Source organism: Narcine bancroftii, chromosome 14 (assembly GCF_036971445.1).
Source record: "Narcine bancroftii isolate sNarBan1 chromosome 14, sNarBan1.hap1, whole genome shotgun sequence".
Classification (NCBI taxonomy): Eukaryota; Metazoa; Chordata; class Chondrichthyes; order Torpediniformes; family Narcinidae; genus Narcine; species Narcine bancroftii.
In genome coordinates, this window is record NC_091482.1 from 7658209 (window position 1) to 7683087 (window position 24879).

A 24879-nucleotide genomic window follows, 5' to 3' on the forward strand; every position below is an offset into this window, starting at 1 on the left:
TTTCTAAACATCTTTCTAACCTTGTCTTAAATGTATTTACTGAGGCTGCCTCCACTACTTCAACGGGCAGCAAATTCCACTGATTTACCACTCCTCTGGGAAAATCCTCATCTCCATCCTCAATCCACTATCCTAAATCTTGAGACTATGTCCCCTGGTTCTCGTCTCCCCAACTAATGGGAACAACTTATCTGCCTCTATCTTAATGGCCAGCCTTTTTCTCAGCGTGGAGTCTAAAACTTCAAACTTTATCTTTCCAAATATCCCACCTTAAGTAATCCCTACGCTATCGGTGCTCTGTGATTAGTAAGGGATTACATAAGGTGGGATATGAGTGGGAAGGGAAGGTTGAGAATCACAAATTTACTGAAATATCTTGCTTGAGAAAAATTGTCATTGGCCCATTTCCTTTGGAGTTATGAAACTGTGCACATAACGAGTCAATTATTCAATTAAAACTGTGGTTTCCAAACTTTTTCTTTCTACTCGCATCCCACCTTAAGCAATCCCTTACTAATCACAGAGCCCCAATGGGATTGCTTAAGGTGGGATGCGAGTGGAAAGAAAAAGTTTGGAAACCACTGCGTTAGAGGGGTGCAGGGCAAGCTAAAGCAAGTGCTAAAAGGTCAGGTGGACAATGTGGTTATCATGGATTTATTGTCGGAGTACATATATATCACATACAACCTTGAGATTCTTTTCCTGTGGGCCAGGAGAATTACCTCTCATTGGTAGTGCAAACAAAAGTTGTTCATGTGTAAACAAATAAAGAAATGTAAACAAATGGATCTATGCAATACAGAGAGAAAAAAAATCAATAAAGTCCTTAAATGAGTCCCTGAGTTTGTCTGATGGTGGAGGGGTAGCAGCTGTTCCTGGTGGGGTGAGTCTAGTGGCATCTATACCTCCTTCCTGATAGTAGCAGTGAGAGCAGAGCGTGTACTGGGTGGTGCGGATCCTTGATTGCTGCTGCTCTCCGACAGCAGCGTTCCCTGTAGATGTTCTCGATGTTGGGGAGGGTTTTGCCTGTGATGTCCTGGGCTGCGTCCATGACCTTTTGCAGGGCTTCATTCTCAGAGGTATCGGTGTTCCAATATCAGACTGTAATCTTTCCTAGACCCAATGTACTCATGGCATCATGAGGAAAGCACGTCAACGTCTCTACTTCCTCGGGAGTTTGTAGAGGTTTGGTATGACATTGGAAACCCTGACAAATTTCCACAGCTGGTCAGCACACTTTCCGCCACACAGCTGTGGAAATTTGCCAGGGTTTCCGATGTCATACCAAACCTCTACAAACTCCCGAGGAAGTAGAGACGTTGACGTGCTTTCTTCATGATGCCATTTGTGTATTGGGTTCTGGAAAGATCTTCCAAGATAGTGACTCCAAAGAACTCAAAAGACAGTTAGCACAATGCCTTTACAGTGCAAGCGATCGGGACCGGGGTTCAAATCCCACGCTGTCCGTAAGGAGTTTGTATGTTCTCCCTGTGTCTGAGTGGGTTTTCCCTGGGGGCTCTGGTTTCCACCTACCGTTCAAAATGTACCAGAAGTATAGGTTAATTGGGTTTAATTGGGCAGCACGGGCTTGTGGGCCAAAATGGCCTGTTTCCGTGCAGTATGCCTAAATTAAAAAAAAATTTAAATTTAAATTTGCTCACCCTCATGGTGAGGCTACAGTGAAGATAAGCCAAAGGGCATGTTTCCGTGCTGTATATAAAAATCATACAAGGGTGCAAACAACAGGAGGAAATGCCCATGTTGTGGTTTCCTATCAGATCCTGGATGGACCAGTCGAATATCACTCGCTTTCCTTCGCAGCAAGGCACAGTGAGGCTGCACAACCCTACAAGATTTGCTTCTGGCCATCACAAGTAATGCAAAATATAATGAATGCCCAGATGGATAATGGACACAAAAGCGCACTGCATCAGCCCAGACAATTCAGTTTAAATAATATAGGCTGATTGAGTTTCACTTCTCCTGATTGAGACCAATTGACTTTTCTGAGGAGGAACGAGTTTCCTGTACGGCAGTGTTGACAGATTTCAGGGTAATTCCTGCCATACTCTGGCTTCATTCTGTTTCAGAGGAAAACAGAAAAACGGGCAGAGAACTCCAGTCCAAAGCAAGACACAGATTCCCTTTCCTTGAGGAAGGTCTCAGGCCCGAAACGTCGGTGATTTATCTTGACCTCCTATGGATGCAACTAAGTTCCTCCAGCATTTCTGTGTGTTTTTACAAATTCCTCTTCGCTTACAGTAGTTCCCCTCAAATCCACAGACCCCGTGGGACGCCTCTCATATCCAACACCCCAATCCGGTGTCCCTGACAGTGTGAAAATCAGATGCCACGAAACACAGAAATGCTGGAGGAACTCAGTCAGTCTCGCAGCATCCACAGGAAGTAAAGATATATTGCCGATGTTTCGGGCCTGAGCCCTTCCTCAAGGAACAAGCAATTTTGGGTAATACGAGGCCGCATTTTTCGGCTTCCTGCCACACTTTGGTTTCATTGTATTTCAGAGAAGGAAGACGAAGTGAAGATGAGGAGAGAGTCCAGTCCAAAGCAAGAAGCAGATTCCCTTTCCTTGAGGAAGGTCTCAGGCCCGAAACGTCGGTGATTTATCTTGACCTCCTATGGATGCAACTAAGTTCCTCCAGCATTTCTGTGTGTTTTTACAAATTCCTCTTCGCTTACAGTAGTTCCCCTCAAATCCACAGACCCCGTGGGACGCCTCTCATATCCAACACCCCAATCCGGTGTCCCTGACAGTGTGAAAATCAGATGCCACGAAACACAGAAATGCTGGAGGAACTCAGTCAGTCTCGCAGCATCCACAGGAAGTAAAGATATATTGCCGATGTTTCGGGCCTGAGCCCTTTCTCAAGGAACAAGCAATTTTGGGTAATACGAGGCCGCATTTTTCGGCTTCCTGCCACACTTTGGTTTCATTGTATTTCAGAGAAGGAAGACGAAGTGAAGATGAGGAGAGAGTCCAGTCCAAAGCAAGAAGCAGATTCCCTTTCCTTGAGGAAGGTCTCAGGCCCGAAACGTCGGTGATTTATCTTGACCTCCTATGGATGCAACTAAGTTCCTCCAGCATTTCTGTGTGTTTTTACAAATTCCTCTTCGCTTACAGTAGTTCCCCTCAAATCCACAGACCCCGTGGGACGCCTCTCATATCCAACACCCCAATCCGGTGTCCCTGACAGTGTGAAAATCAGATGCCACGAAACACAGAAATGCTAGAGGAACTCAGTCAGTCTCGCAGCATCCACAGGAAGTAAAGATATATTGCCGATGTTTCGGGCCTGAGCCCTTCCTCAAGGAACAAGCAATTTTGGGTAATACGAGGCCGCATTTTTCGGCTTCCTGCCACACTTTGGTTTCATTGTATTTCAGAGAAGGAAGACGAAGTGAAGATGAGGAGAGAGTCCAGTCCAAAGCAAGAAGCAGATTCCCTTTCCTTGAGGAAGGTCTCAGGCCCGAAACATCGGTGATTTATCTTGACCTCCTATGGATGCAACTAAGTTCCTCCAGCATTTCTGTGTGTTTTTACAAATTCCTCTTCGCTTACAGTAGTTCCCCTCAAATCCACAGACCCCGTGGGACGCCTCTCATATCCAACACCCCAATCCGGTGTCCCTGACAGTGTGAAAATCAGATGCCACGAAACACAGAAATGCTGGAGGAACTCAGTCAGTCTCGCAGCATCCACAGGAAGTAAAGATATATTGCCGATGTTCGGGCCTGAGCCCTTCCTCAAGGAACAAGCAATTTTGGGTAATACGAGGCCGCATTTTTCGGCTTCCTGCCACACTTTGGTTTCATTGTATTTCAGAGAAGGAAGACGAAGTGAAGATGAGGAGAGAGTCCAGTCCAAAGCAAGAAGCAGATTCCCTTTCCTTGAGGAAGGTCTCAGGCCCGAAACGTCGGTGATTTATCTTGACCTCCTATGGATGCAACTAAGTTCCTCCAGCATTTCTGTGTGTTTTTACAAATTCCTCTTCGCTTACAGTAGTTCCCCTCAAATCCACAGACCCCGTGGGACGCCTCTCATATCCAACACCCCAATCCGGTGTCCCTGACAGTGTGAAAATCAGATGCCACGAAACACAGAAATGCTGGAGGAACTCAGTCAGTCTCGCAGCATCCACAGGAAGTAAAGATATATTGCCGATGTTTCGGGCCTGAGCCCTTCCTCAAGGAACAAGCAATTTTGGGTAATACGAGGCCGCATTTTTCGGCTTCCTGCCACACTTTGGTTTCATTGTATTTCAGAGAAGGAAGACGAAGTGAAGATGAGGAGAGAGTCCAGTCCAAAGCAAGAAGCAGATTCCCTTTCCTTGAGGAAGGTCTCAGGCCCGAAACGTCGGTGATTTATCTTGACCTCCTATGGATGCAACTAAGTTCCTCCAGCATTTCTGTGTGTTTTTACAAATTCCTCTTCGCTTACAGTAGTTCCCCTCAAATCCACAGACCCCGTGGGACGCCTCTCATATCCAACACCCCAATCCGGTGTCCCTGACAGTGTGAAAATCAGATGCCACGAAACACAGAAATGCTGGAGGAACTCAGTCAGTCTCGCAGCATCCACAGGAAGTAAAGATATATTGCCGATGTTTCGGGCCTGAGCCCTTCCTCAAGGAACAAGCAATTTTGGGTAATACGAGGCCGCATTTTTCGGCTTCCTGCCACACTTTGGTTTCATTGTATTTCAGAGAAGGAAGACGAAGTGAAGATGAGGAGAGAGTCCAGTCCAAAGCAAGACACAGATTCCGTTTCCTTGAATATGGGCTCAGGCCCAAAACTTCGACAATATATCTATGGACACTGCAAGACCGTCTGAGTTCCTCCAATGTTTGTGTGTTTTTACCACAATCACAGCATCTGCAGATTTTCATGTTTCACTCTGAAGATCAGACGTACCAACCAGGGAGGGATGCTCTACAATTTAACACTGCCAAGTTTGGAGCGCATTACATTACACACCATTCTCTCCACACCAACGTTCCCCTGTCCATTGTAAGGACAGAATGCCACAAATGTCCATGCACCAATTTTTTAATGTGGCCAGTGTTCAGGTTTCTTATGAACTGAATCAGGACTTATGTACTTCAGTGGGGTCATGGCAGATTAGATTTTGGCTCCTCAACTCCACCTTTCTGGCTGGTCCCTTCTGATTCTCGATTGTCTGAAGCCCAGCAAACGATCTTAGGATCAAGTGTGACTAATGAATCGGTCAGGCAGGTAGCCGAATATTTTCTATATTCTGATCTTGGGCTGGGAAGAGGCATTACAATAAACTCCAATGCTGCATTTTCAGGTCAACAACTAATGGAAATACAGGTATTCATGTGCACACCAAGGAACATGAAGACTCTTGCGTTGGTTATCTTGGTGAAATGTTGGTTATGTTTCTTTATCTTTGCTATATAAAGGATAGTTTGACCAGCTGAGATTCTCCAGCATTGTGTTATTACTTCAACCACGATGTCTGCAGACTTTCGAGTTTTACTCATGAAGACTCTTGCAGTGAGAAAGGCTCACTATACAGCACACAAATGCGCTGGAGAAACTCAGCAGGTCAAGCCTCAACCATAGGAAGTAAAGGGTGACCAAGTTTCGGGCCTGGACTCTTCGACAGGAATGACAAAGCATCAGAAGAAATGACGAATCTCCAATCGTTGGTTACCTTTTACCTCCTGTGGATGCGGCATGACCTGCGGAGTTTCTCCGGCACTTTCATGCACCACCTTCGACCCCAGCAGCTGCAGATTTTCTTGTTTACGATGGAATAGCACAGAAGAGTAGTACAGGCCTTTTAAAGAGTTCTGATGGAACTTTGTATCTACTACAAGTTCTTAACTCTGTTGGCCCGAGCAGATGGTTCTGACCATGGGGTTCTTCCTGAGCCTTTACTATTTAGAAAGATGTGGATCACATTATTCAACGTACACTGATCATCAACCCCATTGACATGGAACTGAAGTTACTCCTGTTCAACCAACCTAAATTGAATAGTTTTCTTCCTGAAGGGAATGCGTAGCTAGGTTTTCTTTTTGACACTCTGACAAATTTTGCAATTTGTAACTTGACCAATATTTTATTTTTAAAAATTAATTCAAAATCTCACTGCACCAATGCTCCATTCTTCACCTGTCAGGCCCCAGGACAATCATGGCAATTCCTCAATCACCCTCTCCCCTACCACCACCCCCCCACCCTACCACTTATGTTCCTACGCTGAGCATTGACTGAGTCACTAAGTACATGCAGGGCAGAGAAACATTGTTAAAACTCAAGGGGAATCAAAGTTAACAGGGGCCAGACATGAAAATAATGTGAAGAGGTAATCAGTCACCATCGATTGAATGTTGGAGAAAGATGAAGGGATGTATGGACATGTCCAACTCCAAGATTCTTGTATTCTTATGAAGTGAAGTACTGCTCGAGGAGACAAAAGGACGTGCAAGTCACCATGGTCATAAATCATTGTGGGTAAATCACTAGAAATATCCTTTGTTCCAAGAATACACCAAGAGTTGCATGGCCAGAAGTGAAATCAATCAGACACATGTTGGATTGATACACTGTTAAGAAACTGGCCAGAATCAGAATTTATTGTCATGAACATGACATGAAATTCATTGTTTTGCAGCAGAATCACAGGTGCAAATATTGCCAATAAATTAAAACATAAAATCAATAAATTAGTGCAAAAAGAAGAGAAGGTGAGGTCATGTCTGTGGTTCATTGTCTATTCAGGAATCTGATGGCGGAGGGGAAGAAGCTATTTTTGTAATTGTCTCCTGTACCTCCTTCCTGATGGTAGCAGTGTGAAGAAGATATGGCCTGGGGGGGATGGGGGTCCTTAAGGATAGAAGCTACTTTCTTAAGATACTGCCTCTATCCTCGATGGAGTGAAGACTGGTGCCCATGCCAAGTTCACAACTCTCTGTCATCTTTTCTTGTCCATACCAGTGATGCAACCAGCCAAAACACTCTCCATGGTACACCTGTAGAAATTTGCAAGAGTCTTTGGTGGCGTGCCTCGTCTCCTTAAATTCCTCATGAAATATTGCCACTGGGGAGCCTTCTTTGTGATTGCATCAACATGAGGGTCTTCAGAGATGTTGACAGCCAGGAATTTGAAGTTTTGAACTCTTACCACTGCTGACTCTTCGATGAAGACTGGGTCGTGTTCTCCTGATTTCCGTGGTGTTACATTGTCAAATTTGTAGGTGGCGCTTGAATGGTGCCTAGTCACAGTCACGGGTGTAGGGCGAGTAGAAGATGTGTAGATTGTCAGTGAGGAGATATTGTTTCCAATTCATACTGATGTGGTCTTCTGATAAGGAAGTCCAGTTGCAGAGGTGGGGGGTGGGGTGCAGAGGCCAAGGTTTTGAGCTGAGGGTATGATGGTGTTGAAAGCTGAGCTTTAGTCGATGAAGAGTGGCCTGATGTACGTGTTGTTGTAGGCGAGGTGATCCAGAGCTGCGTGGAGAGCTAGTGATTGATTATGACGGTAGGTGAAGTGGGGCACAATGCAACTCTTCCTGTAAGAATCTGAAGTAATTTTTAGCCCTGCATAATGTCCCTCTGGTTTGTTCCAACTTCTGATCCAGAATATTCTCTGCTTTTTTTCTGCTCCACCCTCATAATCCCAATGTACCCTTTGTGAATAAAACACCACTGATTTCAGAGTTAAATATGACCTCAGATCCATGGAGGATAAAATCCCAAGGATTAACAACATACCCAATGATTCACTCTTCCATCAGATCCGTTATAAATGAACATAGCCAGAGCAGAATCCGTGGACACTCAGTGACTCTGCGGGGACTCTTTTCAGAATCGGAATCAGAATCTATTATCGTGAAAAGTCCTGAAATTCGGGGTTTGCGGCAGTGTCATAGGGCAAATATTCTTATTCATTATTATAAAAAGTAAAAATAATAGTGTATGAAAAGTAAGGCCGTGTCTTTGATTCATTCAGGAATCCGATGGCAGCGGGGAAGAAGCTGCCCTTGTGTGGCTGAGTGCTCGTCTTTAGGCTCCTGTACCTGTTTCCTGATGGTAGCAGAATGAAGAGGACATGGCCTAGTGGTGGGGTCTTTGAGGACAGAGGCTGCTTTCTTAAGTCACCATCTCTTGTAGATGTCCTTGATGGAGTGATGTCTGGTGCCTGTGATAAAGTAGGTCAAGTTAACAACCATCTGGAGTTTATTCTTGTCCTGAGAGTTGGTGCCTCCATACCAGGCAGTGATGCAACCAGCCAGAATGCTCTCCCCTGTACACCTGTAGAAGTTTACAAGAATCTTCATTGACGCACCCAATCTCCCCAGACACCTCGCAAAGTACAGCAGGAGTGCCTTCTTTGTGATTGTATCAACATGGAGGCTCCAGGTCAGATCCTTGGAGATGCTGATGTCCTCTCCACTATTGAGCCCGCGATGAGGACTCAGTCACATTCCCCCGACTTCCTCCTGAAGACCTTGGTTTTGCTGACGTTGAGCGCAAGGTTGTTGTCGTTACACCATTCAACGAGCTGATCTATCTCCCTCCTGTTTACTTTTCTCTCTCCTGCTCATGGTGAATCTTTGTCTTATGGCAGGCAAAAATTGAAGTTGCTAGACGCCGGATGAGTGAATTTTCTGATTTCTTGACATTGTGTGTTGTGTGATTGCAAACTAATGGCAAGGCGCACCAATTTTAAACGTCTGTATTTTTCACTTATTTATTTTCAGAGATTTTTTTTTTGCCGGTTGCTTGATTTTCAGATAATAGGGGTTTTACAGTATATCATGTATATTACATTTTTATATATTACATGACAATAAAATGAACCTTATACCTTGAACCAGACAGTGGTCTCTCAACCTTGACTTATCAATGTTATCGTCTCTCGTTCTTCTAAATCTCAGTGGAGTCAGGTCAATTTTATTCACTTTGTGTGTGGGAAAGAGCCTTCATTCCAGAAATCTATCTAACGCAGTATTTCTCAGCCTGTGGCCCATAGATCACTAGTGGCCCATGGCAACTGCGAAACCACATGCAAAACAGTTGCAAATTTGAAGACAAAAGAAAGCAAAGATTCTCAAATTGTTTTCCCACCAAGACAAAAAGAATCCCAGTGCTCAGGGAAGGGGCTCGAGGTTCACAGAACCTCACCTTCTTCCTGATCAATGGACCATGGGTCTGTGGTGAGTAAAGGAACATTTTGTTTGGGCTCCTGCCTACATTTTGACCACACCTTGATGAAGGGCAAAAGCCTGAAATGTTGGTTATGTATCTTTATCTTTGCTATATTAAGTACACTTTTTGACCTGCTGAGCTTCTCCAGTGTTTTAAAGGAATATTTAAGGCATGTAAATGAAAGGCTGCGAACCAATTAACTTTTTGTTGGACAAGCTAAGTGTACCCTGACTTGGGTGTGGACAGCAGGTCTGCACCAAGTACTTCAGGATTGGTCTCACCCCAGCCTCTGAGAATCGCAGCAAAACCTGGTGGCTCTCTTACCCCAACTTCCTCCCAATAAAGTTTGAGGAGGAGCAGAGGTGACAGCCCACAGTAACGGGCCGGCAAAGGGCTCTGAGGCCAAAGAACACACAGGCGGCGGGGCTGTCGATGAAGTGAGACGAGGAACCCGCGAAACCCGCGGGCGACTGCGTCCAAGGGACTCACATCAGGTTGCCGGAGGCTGGCTGTATGGGTACCAGGTCTCGGAACCAGGAGGCGAGGGGGTACTGTGTTGGAAGTTCGGATCTGGAGCTCGGGTTGCCAATGGTTTGGACTGGACTCTGTGTGGCAGCGAAGGCTGTGGGAGTGCTGGAGGTGAATCCACGGACACTCATTGACTCTGGAAAGAACTCTCTTTTGCTTCTATTTCTCTGGCTGTAAGGGGCTCTGGGCAATAGCTGCTAGTAGCGAATCTTTGTCTGCCTAAGAGTAGATTAAAGGAAATTTCATGTAATATCACATTTTCTGCTTTATTGCATGACAATAAAATAATCTTGAATCTTAAAGCTGAACATATTAATTGCCTTCTGGACTAATCATTGTACCTGCACATCAACTTCTTGCTATTTACAAACCAGCATGCTTTCAAATTCTTCCATCTGCGTGGCCGGCCTCATCAGCTGCTCCATTTAATGAGAGGTAAAGAGACTGCAACCGTGACTCAGGAATGTATGGCTTGAGGGTCACACTAAGCCTGAAGGTAGGGGACATCTGCAGCTCGCCCTGTGAAGCACTTGACAGCTGGAGCTGTTGTGCCATCTAGTGGCAACGTGCCTGAATGCCATGGCCATCACATCCACCACCAGTCAAAAAACCTTTGCTTAGAGAAACGCAAGCAACTGCTCATGCCATAGGTCTCAGCAGGTCGTGGGCAGAAATGGTCAGTCAACATTTCAGAATGAGACCAAGTAAAACCCATCAAACCTATTCTTGAACACAACAATTATTGATCCCTTTTTTAATATATGGTATCAAATGCCTTCAAAACCTTTATGCGGCGGAGCGTTTAACAGCTTCATTTCTCTGTTACACACGTGTGGCTTACCATCAATGTATTCTCCTTTCAGACTCAAACTTCCCTCAATTACTTGTCAAACAACCCTGGGAAGAGCAAGTATCAGTCAACCCAGGGACAATTTCAAAAATCTATAGCTCTATTCTGTCACTCAAAAGACAGTCACTTTCGAAAGTAAAGCCAGAGTGGGAACAAGAATTGGAATTGAGGAGGAACTGTGGGAAGAGGCTAATGAGAGAATTCCCTCTACCACCTCCTGCGCTCATTTCAAGGGGCTGGACAGGGTCCACTTTCCTCAATTCAAAATTGGCAGCCATCTATCCCGAAATAGATGTAATACCCCACCCTTGCCACCTAAGTCACCTGTTTTATCAGTGCCCCAAAACGGAGCAGAATCTTTAGCACACTATTTGAAATATTTAATTTGTAATCCAGCCCGTCGACTACAATATTTGGAATCTCCAACAACTCCCTAAATTCTCGACAGAAAGAGGTAATAGGCTTGCATCCTTATTAGTCAAGCATCTAATCTTGTTACACTAACAGGTACCCTTCTATTACACAATGGGCATTAGTTTCGTAATTAATTTGGAGAAAATCAAACACACATTAAGAGGGTCCACCAGAAAATTTGTCTATAAATGGCAACCCTTCATGCATTGTTTTTCTGAATTACGAGTGCTTTTGGAGTAAAAGACTAACTGTGAGAGGGTCGTACCAGTACTGTGGGTAATGTACCGATGATACCGTCAGCAAAGGCGCCAAGGTGGTCAGGGAGAGGGGTGTCCAGGCATATATCTGAGGGCGGATGTGAACTTTGTGTTTTTGTTTTTGTGTTTCAAAAAAGGGACACACTGCATACCTGTATGATGTGAACAAAGTTGTTTTTAATGCTCAATAAATATAGTTTAATTTATTTAAACACACAGCATGGTAACAGCCCATTTCGGCCACGAATCCGTGCTGCCCAATTAACCTACACCTCCGATACATTTTTGAACAATGGTAGGAAACCGGAGCCCCCGGGCAAAACCCACGCGGACACGGGGAGAAGGTACAAACCCCTTACGACAGCGCAAGATTTGAATCCCAGTCCCAACTGCTGGCGCTGTAACGGCAATGTACTAACCGCTGCACCAAACGTGCTGCCCACATATATATGAGGAGGAAAAATCCTCTCACCAATAAGATCTGAAGGAATTTGCTTCTGAACCAGCTCATCAGGGGGACGTGAGAGAATAGTCAACCACCAGGATTAGAGGAAAGTTGAGGAGAAATGGGAGAATCCAGCATGATGGTCGAGGCAAAACCCTCGGATTTAAAGTCATGTGAAGTCTTGAGAACTCCCTTCCTAGTTTTTTCATGCCCTGAGACAAATAACTCATTCATTCATACCCTTTAGGCCTCTTTTAATTACAGATGCCTCAATTAACTCTTCCCGATAAAGCTAATTTAGGCAAATTCTTCATGGATCTGAGGGCATATGATCTGTATCCAGAGTGGAGGTGGTGAATCAGGGTCTCTGTTCCTCTTCAATACCGACTTCGGTCATATTTACAATTAAAAGAACACCATCCAATACATTTCCACTCAAAATAACCCCAAGATATTAACAAAACACCAAATTTGATTGATGCATGATTCAATCATTTGTTTTCTCATTTGGTGTTGGAAAGAATATTAGCAGAGAGAGAGAAATTCTTCAAATAATACCTGGGGATTCCAACAATTATCTGCACCACAGGGATCAAACTTGTCAGTCATTTTGGAGCAAGACCAAAAGAATTTGAAAACTCATTTTTCTTAAACACCTTTTTTCAATGTTACTACATTATTGATGTTCTGATGAAGGGCACATTTTAGTTTTCTGTTTGAGTTGAAGGCAATGATAAACAGTCACACGGAGCACAACGTCCGTTCGGCAACACCCGTGGCTCCATAAGATTATAATAGAGTTCAGAAATCCCAATTAGAGAATGGGACGTAGTGGCTTCCCGCATACAAGTATCTCGTACACTAAGCGATTGTGCTGCAGGCGTATAAGGGTACAAGACATAAATACATATGTTGTGACAGTCATAATAAATGTCAACGTAACTAATATGGTGTTCACACATTGTCCAAATCGCAAAATGTTCTATTTCACAGAACAGTAAGCGACGAATGACTGTAGTTATTAGTTATATTATGTAGTGATTATCTTCAACGAGATTCATCAGTAATTAATGCAGGTGTTGAGATTTCATACGAGATGTGGGATGAGGGTATATCAGCCATTCTCAAACTTCTTTTGACTATGTCCCTGCTGAGGCCCCCTTCCCCACAAATCAGTCAAGTTTTGACATATTCTGTACTTCTCTCCAATCGACATTAAAAAAAAACGAGGTGAAAAGAAACGGCTGGGGTAAATCAAAGGTTGGACTGGAAAATCTGGAGAAGTTGGAGAAAAGAAAGGCTAGAAAAGATTTGAAAGCAGTGCCCAGGATTTCAAGAGGTTTAGATCAGGGAGAGAATCGCCTATCTCTTTCCCAACATCTTAAGGTCTTCAGAAGAAATGTCTTCCAAGGTCCAGAGGGCACAGTTTTAAAAACTTGGTCAAAGGATACAAAGCATTGATTGTGTTTCATGTGGAATGCAGGGAGGGGGTGGTCCAAATCAAATGGAAATGATGAAGCCTGAAACGTCGGTTACCCTTTACTTCTGATGGATGCTGCGTAACATGCTGAGTTTCTCCAGAACTTCGTTGTATCACACTTGATCCCAAGCTTGTGCATATTTTCTTGTTTAATGGAAACTGGACAGGCACTTGATACTTTGCAGGGTTATGGAGAAGAGGGCAAGGGAGAGGGACTGAGGATTGCTCGACCAGGTGCTAGCATCAACTTTTTGCATTTCTTGGGAGAGCTTGGGTATGATTTGCAAAAAGTTGGCTTGCAGGTACAGCAGGCTATCAAGAAGGCAGATGGAACATTAGCCTTTCATTGCAAGAAGGATTGAATTTCGGAGCGGGGGGGGGGGGGGTGGGGGGGATATGCTGGAACTGTACAAGTTACTGGTGAGGCTGCATCCAGTATACTGCATGCAGTTCTGGTCTCCTCACTTGAGGATGTACTGGGTTTGGAGACGGTGCAAAGTAGGTTCACCAGGTTGATTCCAGAGATGAGGAGTTGGCCTAGGAGGAGAGATCGAGTCATCTGGGATTATACTCGCTGGAATTTAGAGCATGAAGCTCCTTGGAGTTCATTTAACGAGTAACCTATCGTGAATGCTCAACATCCCCTCACTCGTCAGGAAGGCACAACAGCGACTGCACTTCCTGGGAAGACTGAAGCAGGCAAGGCAACCGGCCACCATTATGTCAGCTTTCTATAGAACCTCTATCAAGAGCATTCTGGCCAGCTACATCACAGTGTAGTACAGTTCCTACATAGAAATGAATCGGAGGTCAATCCACAGGACCAAAAGAGTAGCAGAGAGGATCACTGGCGCCTCCTTCCCCCCATCAACGCGATCTATTGGGATCATTATCTGAAGAGGGCTGCAAAATCATTGAGGACCCCTTCCACCTTTCAGCTGCTCCTGTCATGGAAGAGATACAGGAGTATCAAACCAGCACCACCAGGCTGAGGAACAGCTTCTTCCCACAGGCAGTGAGAATGAACGACCAAAGAAACTGCTTGCACTAACCATCCGAGACTCATTTGTACAAAACAATATTTATTTATTTTTATAGATAATAAAATACTTGCCGACATACGTATAATTTGTCTGTATATGTGTTATGTCTGATTGCACTGAGGACCAGAGAATGCTGTACAACTCGACGCAACAATCAGAGGACAATAAACTTGACTCGAGAAACATATAAAATTATAAAAGGTATAGTCAGGTAGGTATGTTGTTTCCATAGGTAGGGGAGACTAGAACTAGGGGACATAGCCTCGAGCTTCAGGGTAGCAGATTTAGGACGGAGGTAAGGAGGAACTGCTTTTCCCGGATGGTGGTGAATCTGTGGAATTCACTGCCCATTGAAGCAGTAGAGGTGACCTCAGTAAATGTACTTAAGATGAGGATGGATTGATGTTTTCATAGTAGGGGAATTAAGGGGAAAAGGCTAGTAAGTGGAGATGAGCCTCTTATCAGTTCAGCCATGATCTCATTGAATGGCGGAGTAGGCTCGACCGGCCGGAAGGCCGACTCCTGCTCCTATTTCTTCTGTTTTCAGGCTGAATGGCCACCTTGTTATGGCAATTTTATGATTTCACGTTTTGGAGTCATTTTTGTTCAGGGACTTGGTTCAACAACTTGCCTGAAGGATGCTCCCCAGTAAATTAGGGCCTATCCCAACCCAGTCACTCCGTCAGCACCTGCCTTCTAATGAGAGAGCAGATTCTGGAACTAAAAATGGAAATAAATTACAAATTAACCAACAACCTAAAACCTAAAACAGGATCATGGCAATGTGCTACATTTTGCAATTACATATTTCAATCTGGGACCTAAAATGCACTGAGCTTCATGTAACAAATATCTTGCCTTTTGTACTGGACTCACGGATTTATTCAACTGCATCCATTTGATGGAAATTCTGAGCCACTAATTAATAAGACCAAGCTGTTCAGAAAATTGCACCAATTCTGATTCCTATTTCCATTATGTTTAAGTGTTTTGATTGTGGTTGCTTTGAAGGAGAACCATCTGTTATTAAGCAAATAAGTCTGATTATTTCTGATTGCGCAGTACTGAAGATTAAAGAAAAGGCGAGTATTTTTAGTATCCTGGTTGATTCACATGGCATTGCCACAAAGAATACTCCATAAAGCTTCAGAGTGGTAATGAATTGTCTGCCTCTGTCCAGGTAATGAGCACCCATTCATTCAACAGGGAATGATAGGTCTGAGGACCTCAGAAGGGCCCTGGGTAGTTGTCAAAGTTACTGCCATTATATCAAAGAGCAACTGTCCACCGTTCCGACCCAAATGTTGACCATCTCTCTACTCTCAGGTGCTGCCTCACCCTGCCGTGTTTTTACAGCACGTTGCCATTCCTGGATAAATGAAGTGTTTTCGAGGCACAGATTTCACAAATTTCATCCCCAACTTTCCCAAGCACCAGCCCCCCATATTACACAAGTGCACGTGCTTCACAGCAATGGAGGTTGAGTGCCATACTGCCAGCACTGATGCCTTTGAGGCTGCGACATTAAACCAAGGGTAGATTGTTCTCTCAGATAATGACCTGACAGATGTTGAACAAAATTAGGGACTTCATCCACAAATCCCCAAAATGAATGTGGGTGTTTGCTGTGCACAAATTGGTCACCAAGGTTTCATAAGTACAATGCAAATATTTATTTTTAATTTAGGCATTATAGCACAGTAAGAGTCCCTTCCAACCCAAGAGCCTGCGTCACCTGAATACACTAATTAACTTACACCCCCGTACATTTTGAAGGGTGGGAAAAAACTGGGGCGCCTGGAGCAAACCCATGCAGACACATGGAAATCGTACAAACCCCTTACAGACAGCACCCGATTCGAAATAATCAGACTTATTTGTCGCTGGCGCTGTAATGGCATTGCGCTACCTTCTAAGCCAAACGTGACACTTGGTTAAATATAGTCATGCAATAACATCCTTGAAATTTGATTTCTAAAAATTAGGTAATAGAGTAATGCTTGATTTTACACATAAGTATATAAAATTGGGGCAGAGGTGAGGCAGATGAAGTCTGCTTCTCACTGGAGGGAAGTCTAAAACTAGAGTGCACAGGTTTAAGTTGAGAGGAAAGGAGATCTAATTTGGTAAACTATTCACACAAGGAATGGTTGTTTTCTGGAATAAGTTGCCAGAAGAGCTGGTGGAGGGAGGAACAGTAACGTTTAAGAGAAATTTTTGAATAATCAAGGCAGAGGAACATGGAATTATTATAGGCAAGTGGAATTAGCATGGATGCAATGGACCCATTTCGATGCTGTACAATTCAACTCCAGGGGACGGGTCCGTGAGGCGAGTTGCATCGTCGAGCTTTGCTTTGAGGTTTGCCTGGAAGTTTCCTCTCGCTTCGTCTGACTGCAGGTTTCCAACATTGAACCTCTTTCTGGGGGCTTTATTGTTCCTGGGCTTTGGTTTGAAGTGAAGGTTGAGCTTGCAGCGAACCAGCCGGTGGTCAGTGTGGCATTCCGCGCTAGGCATGACCCTGGTGTGGAGCACATCTCGTTTGTCACTTTCTCGCACCAGGATGTAGTCCAGGAGGTGCCAGTGTTTGGATTGGGGATGCATCCAGGTGGTCTTAAGGCTGTCCCACTGCTGAAAAAGGGTGTTTGTAATGACAAGCCGCTGTTCTGCGCAGAGCTCCAACAGGAGGCGCCCATTGTCGTTGCACTTGCCGACGCCATGCTTGCCCAGGATTCCTGGCCAGGTTTCTGAGTCTTTGCCGACACGAGCGTTGAAGTCGCCCAGGATGACAACCTTGTCGGCTGTAGGGGTACGTTGGATGAGGTTGCGCAGGTCAGTGTAGAACTTGTTCTTTTCTGCTGGTTCCGCCTGGAGGGTTGGAGCATAGACACTGATGAGGGTGATGTGACGCTTGTTTTGAAGTGGGAGTCGCATGGACATGATTCGGTCCGAGAGGCCTGTCGGAAGGTTTTCGAGTTTGGAGGCAATGAAGCTCTTGACCATGAAGCCTACACCAGATAGGCATCGTTCATCCGAAGGCTTGCCAGACCAGTAGAGTGTGTAGCCCGCGCCGCGTTCTTGGAGGCTGCCTACATCTGCCAGGCGGACTTCACTGAGAGCGGCTATGTCGATGTCAAGTCTGAGGAGTTCATGTGCAATGAGGGCAGACCGACGTTCAGGTCGGTGGCTGTCAGCCTTGTCTAGCATGGTTCTGATGTTCCAGCATGCTAGCTTGAGTTTGTGAGCATCTTTGGAGGGGGAGGACGTGGAGGGGGAGGACGTGGAGGGGGAGGACGTGGAGGGGGAGGACGTGGAGGGGGAGGACGTGGAGGGGGAGGACGTGGAGGGGGAGGACGTGGAGGGGGAGGACGTGGAGGGGGAGGACGTGGAGGGGGAGGACGTGGAGGGGGAGGACGTGGAGGGGGAGGACGTGGAGGGGGAGGACGTGGAGGGGGAGGACGTGGAGGGGGAGGACGTGGAGGGGGAGGACGTGGAGGGGGAGGACGTGGAGGGGGAGGACGTGGAGGGGGAGGACGTGGAGGGGGAGGACGTGGAGGGGGAGGACGTGGAGGGGGAGGACGTGGAGGGGGAGGACGTGGAGGGGGAGGACGTGGAGGGGGAGGACGTGGAGGGGGAGGACGTGGAGGGGGAGGACGTGGAGGGGGAGGACGTGGAGGGGGAGGACGTGGAGGGGGAGGACGTGGAGGGGGAGGACGTGGAGGGGGAGGACGTGGAGGGGGAGGACGTGGAGGGGGAGGACGTGGAGGGGGAGGACGTGGAGGGGGAGGACGTGGAGGGGGAGGACGTGGAGGGGGAGGACGTGGAGGGGGAGGACGTGGAGGGGGAGGACGTGGAGGGGGAGGACGTGGAGGGGGAGGACGTGGAGGGGGAGGACGTGGACCCTCTGGGATCAGTTGAAGACTACCATACTGCAATCCACTGAAGAGGTACTGGGCTTCTCCTCCAGGAAAAACAAGGACTGGTTTGACGAAAACAGCCAGGAAATCCAGGAGCTGCTGGCAAAGAAGCGAGCTGCCCACCAGGCTCACCTTACAAAGCCGTCCTGTCCAGAGAAGAAACAAGCCTTCCGTCGCGCATGCAGCCATCTTCAGCGCAAACTCCGGGAGATCCAAAATGAGTGGTGGACTAGCCTCGCCAAACGAACACAGCTCAGCGCGGACATTGGCGACTTCAGGGGTTTCTACGAGGCTCTAAAGGCTGTGTACGGCCCCTCACCCCAAGTCCAAAGCCCGCTGCGCAGCTCAGACGGCAAAGTCCTCCTCAGCGACAAGATCTCCATCCTCAACCGATGGTCAGAACACTTCCAATCTCTTTTCAGTGCCAACCACTCAGTCCAAGATTCCGCCCTGCTCCAGCTCCCTCAACAGCCCCTAAGGCTAGAGCTGGATGAGGTTCCCACCCTGGATGAGACATATAAGGCAATCGAACAACTGAAAAGTGGCAAAGCAGCAGGTATGGATGGAATCCCCCCAGAAGTCTGGAAGGCTGGCGGCAAAACTCTGCATGCCAAACTGCATGAGTTTTTCAAGCTTTGTTGGGACCAAGGTAAACTGCCTCAGGATCTTCGTGATGCCACCATCATCACCCTGTACAAAAACAAAGGCGAGAAATCAGACTGCTCAAACTACAGGGGAATCACGTTGCTCTCCATTGCAGGCAAAATCTTCGCTAGGATTCTACTAAATAGAATAATACCTAGTGTCGCCGAGAATATTCTCCCAGAATCACAGTGCGGCTTTCGCGCAAACAGAGGAACCACTGACATGGTCTTTGCCCTCAGACAGCTCCAAGAAAAGTGCAGAGAACAAAACAAAGGACTCTACATCACCTTTGTTGACCTCACCAAAGCCTTCGACACCGTGAGCAGGAAAGGGCTTTGGCAAATACTAGAGCGCATCGGATGTCCCCCAAAGTTCCTCAACATGATTATCCAACTGCACGAAAACCAACAAGGTCGGGTCAGATACAGCAATGAGCTCTCTGAACCCTTCTCCATTAACAATGGCGTGAAGCAAGGCTGTGTTCTCGCACCAACCCTCTTTTCAATCTTCTTCAGCATGATGCTGAACCAAGCCATGAAAGACCCCAACAATGAAGACGCTGTTTACATCCGGTACTGCACGGATGGCAGTCTCTTCAATCTGAGGCGCCTGCAAGCTCACACCAAGACACAAGAGAAACTTGTCCGTGAACTACTCTTTGCAGATGATGCCGCTTTAGTTGCCCATTCAGAGCCAGCTCTTCAGCGCTTGACGTCCTGCTTTGCGGAAACTGCCAAAATGTTTGGCCTGGAAGTCAGCCTGAAGAAAACTGAGGTCCTCCATCAGCCAGCTCCCCACCATGACTACCAGCCCCCCCACATCTCCATCGGGCACACAAAACTCAAAACGGTCAACCAGTTTACCTATCTCGGCTGCACCATTTCATCAGATGCAAGGATCGACAATGAGATAGACAACAGACTCGCCAAGGCAAATAGCGCCTTTGGAAGACTACACAAAAGAGTCTGGAAAATCAACCAACTGAAAAACCTCACAAAGATAAGCGTATACAGAGCCGTTGTCATACCCACACTCCTGTTCGGCTCCGAATCATGGGTCCTCTACCGGCACCACCTACGGCTCCTAGAACGCTTCCACCAACGTTGTCTCCGCTCCATCCTCAACATCTATTGGAGCGCTTACACCCCTAACGTCGAAGTACTCGAGATGGCAGAGGTCGACAGCATCGAGTCCACGCTGCTGAAGATCCAGCTGCGCTGGATGGGTCACGTCTCCAGAATGGAGGACCATCGCCTTCCCAAGATCCTGTTATATGGCGAGCTCTCCACTGGCCACCGTGACAGAGGTGCACCAAAGAAAAGGTACAAGGACTGCCTAAAGAAATCTCTTGGTGCCTGCCACATTGACCACCGCCAGTGGGCTGATAACGCCTCAAACCGTGCATCTTGGCGCCTCACAGTTTGGCGGGCAGCAACCTCCTTTGAAGAAGACCGCAGAGTCCACCTCACTGACAAAAGGCAAAGGAGGAAAAACCCAACACCCAACACCAACCAACAAATTTTCCCTTGCAACCGCTGCAATCGTGTCTGCCTGTCCCGCATCGGACTTGTCAGCCACAAACGAGCCTGCAGCTGACGTGGACTTTTTACCCCCTCCATAAATCTTCGTCCGCGAAGCCAAGCCAAAGAATTCAACTCCATTCTTCACTGCAGGCAAGTAACCCAAAGGCCATTGCAAAGAGAGTCACCCCAAAGGCGAGCGGCATCAACCAGCTCTTCATACTGGGTGATTTCACTTGCATTTGGCAACCACATTTTATCAATCGAACCGTAACATTTCTATAAGACCAAAAAAATCAATTTGTAGTACTGAAAGCACAATTTTTGCACTCTATGTGTTACAGTCAAACCCTGGGTTTCTGGAATTCAAACTGGCAAGCTCAAGCAACCAGCCAAAAAAAATGAGGAAATTAAATAATAAGTTAGGACAAATAAAAATTTAAAATTGTAAAAGTTCTTTGAAGTAACACATAAATATTTGGTGAAGATGGGAGCAAATATTCAGCCAGCTCATAGCAGCTGTTTGAGTAAAGTTGTATGAAACAACAATGGCATCGACCAGGATGAAGAGCTGGTTGATGTCACTCGCCGTTGGACTGACTATCTTAAAAGTGTCTTCTAATCCCTGCTTAGTATCTTTATTAGTATATCATTGCATATATTAGTTAGGCTTCATTTGTAAACTTGGGGAAGGGGGGTTAATTATCTATGTTACTGTTTGTCTTCTGGGGGGCTCTAAGGGGGGGGGGGAGGAACCTGCAGATGCAGCGATGGTTAAATCTTTTCAATGAATGTAACTGAAAATAAAATAAAATGCTTTAAGGTTTATATATTCATGCAAATGAAGTTCATTCAGTATTTTTGCCTTTTAAACTGTTTATTCTTAATGCAAGTATATTGGGTATTTTAAGAGTGAATCTCAAAACAACCAAAAAAATTAACTTATCCAGCATCTACCAATTTCCGTAGGTGCTGGATACTTGGGGGGGGTTTTACTGTATTTAAAAAAAAAAATTCATCATACATTTTTCTATTTGCAGCATCCTAATTAGGTTTGTTTCTGCATTTAATGTAATCAGGACTCTGCAAATCTTTGATTGCATCTATACATTGAGTTTATTGTCATATACTCAAGTACGATGCAAGGTATTTGGCCATTCTCTGCCAGTTTTTCTGCAAGGATGGCATCTCAGCAGTGAAAGAAGTTGCTAATGCTTGGTGTGTCTTCCCTTAATAAATGATAATGTTCCCAATGAAAAGCAATTGGTTGCTATGTATTGATCACATTGATTAGGCAGTCAACTTTTTAGAAGCCTGATACAGAAGGTAACTTTAAGTATACTCTTTACTTTCAAAATCTCATCTTAACCATATAACCATTTACGGAGCGGAAACAGGCCATGTTGGCCTTTCGAGTCCGCACCGGTTCACTGATTTTGTGCGCCCTCTTCAGGCATTGGTCCCGGGAGATCTTCATTCAATAACGATGGGCGAATTCAATTGTGCCAACTTTTCTGTTAAATCAACAATAAAAATAAAATGCACTTATTTGTCAAATGCTTCCAGAAGACACAGGAGCAGAAATGTGCCATCGAGTCTGCCCCACCACTTAATCATGAGCTGATCCATTTTCCCCACTCATCCCCACTGCCCGGTCTTCTCCCCATTACCTTTGAAGCCCTGGCAAATCAAGAACCTATCAAGCTCTGCCTTAAATACATCCAATGACCTGGCCTCCACAACCACCCGTGGCAACAAATTCCACAGATTTACCACCCTCTGGCTGAAGAAATTCCTCTGCATCTGTGCTCTAAGCCGATTACCTTCAATCCTGAAGTTATGCCCTCTTGTCTACGGTTCTCCCACCATAGGAAACAATATTTCTACATCTACTCTGTCCATGTCTTAATTTTAGCCACTTTGACACAAAATGGAATACATGAAGGTCAAATGCAATAAAAAAAATGCCAACCAGCTCATATCTTTCCTAACACAAGCTCTACTTGTGATAGATGCAGCTTCATTGACTCAAGTTTTGGTCACGTCCCATGTTTGTAAAACTTTTGGAAAGATTTAAAAAAAAACCTCTTATCAACAATACTGGTTATTCAATTACAACCTCACCCCTTAACTGCTCTTTTTGGAATTACAGATGCAGGTTGTTTCTGCATATTAAGTTAAAGCTTTTTTTTACACCATTAGATCGAAAAGCCATCTCATTCTCCTACATTATTTGAAGGGCTTTCTCATGCTATGTCTTTCTTAAATCTAGAAAATAAAATCTGGTCATACTTTAGATACGACTACTAAATTTGAAAAAACAAGGAAACCATTTATTGGGGACTTCCATGGGATATAACTGGCATTATTCTATGAATTAATTCTTCCTTTCCAGACGTGGTAGAATTCTTGCCACTTTTGTTATCTGTAGTTGTGGACTGAAGCAAATTGACAGATCCTCAGGATTATGTTTTTTTTTAGTAGTTTTTAAAAAAAAATATTATAATTGTTTCTTTATCTCTGTTTTCTTTGTTAGAATTATTTCTAATATGTTACATTTCAGAATTTATATACAATCCTCATACTATGTAAACTTGGACATTTTAATTGTGTTATTTCTACTCTCTTAATGCTATGTATATTATGAAATGTTAATAAAGATTGAAAAAGAAATTAAAAAGCCGAACTAAATTACACCATTTAATGTCCAGTTCCTCCAACCACAAACCCATTGTGAGAAAAAATCTGTTGGCTCCCTCCTGCATTAGGACCATATATTAATGTTGCTTTTTGTGTGCAGGTTAAAGTTTATGACACACAAATCAGAATTTGCAGTTTATTTCTGTAAAGCATTCTGTTCAGATTTGTCAAGACATTTTGTTCCTGGGTGGACCTCTGCAAATCTAACCGAACAACAATCCACTCAGTGGGGAAATGGCTGCATTAGCAGCCACCTTGCGAGGGAGACAGTAATTACAGCAATCAGACAAATGTCGTGAAACAGGGTGAAGTGGCCACAGGACTTATTCGTGACATTTCAAAATGACCTTCAATGTGAAGTGGTGAAATTCAGATCCATATTTCAAGCAACCCTTGGTTTGTCAGTCGATTTTACTGGCAAAGGTACAAAGTCAGCCTATCAATTGAAACAGGATAATTTCTGACTACACTCTTCAGGAAAAGGTCCTGGCATAACGATTTGGTTACTGTTCTCTTTGAATCAACTTTATTGTCCTCTGATTGCACAAGTACAATCCAATAAAACAGCGTTTTCCAGCCCTCAGTGCAAACCACATGACTAGGCAACACATATGCAGGACGAGTACTCAAATAAATAAAGTTTTGTAAATGTGAGAATCTCGGATGGTGAGTGCGAGCAGTTCCTTTGGTCGTTCAGCGTTCTCACTCCCCGTGGGAAGAAGCTGTTCCTCAGCCTGGTGGAGTTGGCTCTGATCCTCCTATATCGCTTCCCCCAGGAACAGCTGTGTATGGGGGGGGGGGGGGGTGGGGGGAGGTGTGATGTGCCATCAATAACTCCTAAGACTACAAGTTACCTGACTGATAGGCTTTAATTACCAAAAACTGTTGTTGACTCGAGACCCGAGCTTGTTCAGGAGGGAGGGGGTTATGGTGTTGCCACCTTTATGAGGGGAATCAAAAAGGGAGGAGCCACAGGTACAATGAACATGTACAAACAGTAGTCGTTCCCCTTCCAGGTTGGGGGGGGGTCCTCAATGATTTTGTGCACCTTCTTCTAACTACGATCCCAATAGATCCCTCTCCAAGACATTGCTTGTTTTTAATCACCTTCACGAGTCTTTGAAGCAGGGGCAGTGGGATGCAGCTAGTAATGCTCCAATTACACACATCTTTGGGCCACTAAAGCCTGTGCATCAGCTCGAAATGCGTCAATGAATAATAGATGGATTTTTATAAGGTGGAAAAAAGACAATTTACTCCCAAGCCTGTTCTGGTTCTCCATTTGATCATGTATCCACTACATTTCCCCGCTTTCACTCATACAAAATCAACAATTGGTCACTGATCCGAAACATTTTTTTAACCACAGATGTTGAAGGAGCTTGGAGCATTTTAAATATCTTCAATCTTTCTTAAGGTTGAATAGATGAGTGTCGAAGCCTCCAATTCACACACTGTATTCAGCCTTTGGGGAATTAAACTTTTGTTGTCAGACGCCCCTAAATAACCTTGCTCAGACTTTATTATGTTCCCCAGTTCTCAAAACTTCCTTCAATGCAACATGCTATGTTCAATCTGAATGCACAAAAAGGTGTACACAACTGATTTCATGATTGAAAGAAAGGTTCACTCCAGCTGATAAATGCAGATGGCCCTGAAGTGATTGATTTATTTTAAGGAATAATTACTCAGTTACTATTTCCAACTGCAAGCATACTGTACCAGAGCTCAGCAGCTGCATGGGGTCTTACACAGAGCTACAGGACTCCAGGACACCAGCACCAGTCTTGACAGTTGGCATTTATAAAGTTCCATTACCTGCAGAGCACTCACACTGAGCATTTCCTATCTCGGTGCATGGGGAAGGAAGGGGGTGGGA

At 45.1% G+C, this 24879-nt stretch overlaps 1 long non-coding RNA gene across 2 annotated transcripts in view; it reads right to left on the reverse strand.

Annotated features, from left to right (window-relative positions):
• Positions 1-24879, reverse strand: part of LOC138749493 (uncharacterized) — a 112297-nt gene that overhangs the window by 81911 nt on the left and 5507 nt on the right. The window lies entirely within an intron of this gene.